At 34.9% G+C, this 3837-nt stretch overlaps 1 pseudogene; it reads left to right on the plus strand.

Annotated features, from left to right (window-relative positions):
• The first annotated feature begins 462 nt into the window (after window positions 1-462).
• Window positions 463-969, plus strand: LOC117716503 (large ribosomal subunit protein uL23 pseudogene; annotated as a pseudogene).
• The last annotated feature ends 2868 nt before the right edge of the window (window positions 970-3837 follow it).

The raw sequence follows: 3837 nt of genomic DNA on the forward strand, positions 1-3837 counted from the left end.
TGATATGACTAGGTCAACAATGACCATGGATGTCCTTGTACTAGAATACATACTGTTTTGGGTATATGACAAAGAGTGGTATCTCTGGATTGATTCTCAACTTTTCAAGAAACTTTCATGCCAATTTTTATAGGACTGTACAAGTGTGCACTGCCACTGTAAATTGATGATATTCCCTTGAACTCAGTATGCTTTCTAGCATAAGGTGTCACTTGTTTGATTGATATTTACCTGTCTGACAGGTATATGATGAAATTTTAAGGTAGTTTTGGTTTGTATTTTAATGATAACTAATAATGCTGAACATTTCTTTGTTATATATTTTATTTTTGTATACTTCCTATTTTAGTAAAAATAGATTCTTCTTTCATAATAAATATATCCAGAGAATACAGTCATTTGAATCACTTCTTTTGAGAGTTCTGTGTTTTAAATAAGGACCACGGAACTCTTTTCGCCAAGATGGCGCAGAAAGCGAAGAAGGAAGCTCCCTCCCCCCGCCCCCCAAGCCGAAGCCAAGGCGAAGGCCTTGAAAGCTAAGAAGGCAGTGCTGAAAGGAGTCCACAGCCACAAAAAGAAGAAGATCCGAACATCACCCACCTTCTGGCGTCCCAAGACACTGTGGCTCCGGAGGCAGTCAAAATATCCTCGGAAAAGTGCGCCCAGGAGAAACAAGCTTGACCACTATGCCATCATCAAATTCCCACTGACTACTGAGTCAGCCATGAAGAAAATAGAGGAAAACAACACTCTTGTGTTCATCGTGGATGTCAAGGCCAACAAGCACCAGATCAAACAGGCCGTGAAGAAACTTTATGACATTGATGTGGCCAAAGTCAATACCCTGATAAGGCCTGATGGAGAGAAGAAGGCGTATGTTTGCTTGGCTCTGGATTATGATGCTCTGGATGTTGCCAACAAGATTGGGATCATCTAAACTGAGTCCAGATGACTAATTCTAAATATACACATTTTTTTTCACCATAAAAATAAATAAATAAATAAATAAATAAGGACCACATTTATTAATGAAGTAATTTGGTTTGTTTATTTCTTTTCATATGCTGTTTAGGAGATCTCTATCTATCTCTATCTCTATCTATATCATCTATATCTATATCTATCTATAATATATATGTATATCTATATACCTATATATCTATAATCTATCTATCTATCTACTATCTATTTATATCATCTATCTATATATATAAATATCTATCTATAGATAGATAGATAGATAGATAGATAGATCTGTATATATAGATATATATATAACATTTGTGCAAAAATGAAAATATACCAAATTTGCCTTTTGGGATTTTGGTTATCTAAGAATGATTTTATTCTAGCTTTATCCATTTACCTACAAATTTCATATTTTCACATATCTGTATATCTAGATATCTAGATATATAGATATCTCCTATTCGTCATTCCTAGATAGCCTTTCTCTCAGAAATCCCTCTCCTCTGGGGAGAGACTCCCTCTGGGAGTGGCAAATATATTAGGATATTTATATATAAAATCTCTCAATCAAATGTGTAATCAGCAAAAGTCTTTTCCCATCCTGTAACTTTCTGCCTTGTCTGAATGATGGTGGAGTTTCTGTCTGTTTGTTTATTGCTTTATTTGTTCTTGTTTTTTTTTTTTTTGAACTTACAGAAGATTTTAATGATCTTGAGCTCCCAATTATGCTAATAATGTTCCATTCTGAAAATCTTTTCTTGTGCTAGTATGTTCAAGGCTATTTCCTACTTTCTCTTCATTCAGATTCAGTGTTTCTGGTTTTATGTTTAGGTCTTTGATCCATTTAGAGTTGAATTTTGTACAAAATAATAACAGTGGATCTATTTGCATTCTTCTCCATGTAGACATGCAGTTTGATTAGAACAAATTGTTGAAGATGCTATATTTTATTCCAGTGCATGTTTTCTGCCTTCTATATTTAAATACAACAACAAAACACAGAAAGAAATTCAAAACAAAAACCCAAATAAACAAACAAAACCCACAAAGTTATATGAAATTACTTTTAGGTCTTTAAATTCTATTCTATTGGTCATGATAACTGTTTTGTGCCAAATCATACATTTTGATTATTTTAATTCTTTGGTCTAATTTTATGTTGGAGATGTTGATGTTTCCAGGTGTTATTTTATTACTCAGAATTGTTTTAGCTATTCTAGGTATTTTCTGTTTTATTATATGGCATTATAAGAAGATTTATAGGTGTGTGTATTTTAATTATCTGATTTTGATTTTAGTTTGGTAGGTGTAATACATATGAAGAAAGTTAGCATTTTTTTAGATAATAAAATCTAGTCCAGTACCTGATTTTTAATTATGTCCTTATTATTATCTGGATTTTCCAGTTATATGTTGTAATGTCACACATTTTTTCATAACTTTTCATTTTGGATATTCATTTCTATTTTCTAATCAAATTTTCTAAGCCTTTGTCAATATTATTGACTTTCTCAAACAACCATTCTTGTTTCATTGATTCATTGTATTGATTCTTTTTGAATGTTTGTCTTTTTATTGACTTCGATCCCAAATTTGATTATTTTTTTTGCTGCCTGCTCATTTGGAGTATACTTATTTTTATTCTAGGTTTTATGTATTCTGTTAAGCCCTTGTAGTCTCTCTCTCCCTCCCTCCCCTCTCTCCCTCTCCCTCCCCGCTCTTCCTCTCCCCCCCCCGCTCTCCCTCTCCCTCCCCGCTCTCCCTCCCCGCTCTCCCTCTCCCTCTCCCTCTCCCTCTCCCTCTCCCTCTCCCTCTCCCTCTCCCTCTCCCTCTCCCTCTCCCTCTCTCCCTCTCCCTCTCCCTCTCCCTCTCCCTCTCCCTCTCCCTCTCCCTCTCCCTCTCCCTCTCCCTCTCCCTCTCCCTCTCCCTCTCCCTCTCCCTCTCCCTCTTCTTCTTTCTCTCTCTCTCTCTCTCTCTCTCTCTCTCTCTCTCTCTCTCTCTCTCTCTTTCTCTCATGTACTTTGTCTACATTTACTCTAAGTAGTCATTTAGTCTTTCTCTGTACATAGGCATTTAGTGCCATAATTTTGCCTTTTTGAAACAAATTCATTTTGTCCTGTAAGGTTAGGTTTGTTGTTTATTAATACTTTATTCAATTCTAGAAAGTCTTTCATTTCTTTCTTAATTTTTTTCTTGTCTCATTTTTCATTCAGTAATGAGTTCTTCAGTGTCTACAAGGCTTTAAGTTTTATGTATTTTCTGTTTTTTTTTATCCAATTTTAATCAATAGTGGTCAGAAAAGGTACAAGTTTTTATTTCAATTTGCTTGTATCTGTTGATGTTTGCTTTGTGAAGTGGTGAGAACAAGTTATATTCTTTTGTGTTTATATGAAATGTGCAATTATCTGTTAGGAATATTCATTTTACTGTATTGAGTCCCATTTGTACTCTCTCCAAATATCACTTGTTCTACCATGTGTTTTCCCTGAGTAATACACCATGTGAAGACTCAGGATACTACTAGAACATTTCACTTCTCCACCCCTTGTCAATAAAGAAGACCTGTAACACTGGAAACCTCAGAGAAGGTCTTCTCACTTGCTACTCACAGCTGGACTGAGATCCTGCTAACCTAATTGTTTCAGCTTCACTTCATCCATGTGAGCCTGGTGTGCAGCAGTGCCTGGAAATTCTGAAGAAAGAAATGGAGCATGAAACTACATGGAACGATTCAACAATTCCATTTCTCTGTGTTTAGTAAGAATATTTTACTATATTAAAATAATATTGAAGTCTAATTGGTAGAAATAAACCAATAAGTGTATACAGAGGAATAAATGAAGGTATGATACAATGACTATAGATTGC

Source organism: Arvicanthis niloticus, chromosome 10 (assembly GCF_011762505.2).
Source record: "Arvicanthis niloticus isolate mArvNil1 chromosome 10, mArvNil1.pat.X, whole genome shotgun sequence".
NCBI classification, from domain to species: Eukaryota; Metazoa; Chordata; class Mammalia; order Rodentia; family Muridae; genus Arvicanthis; species Arvicanthis niloticus.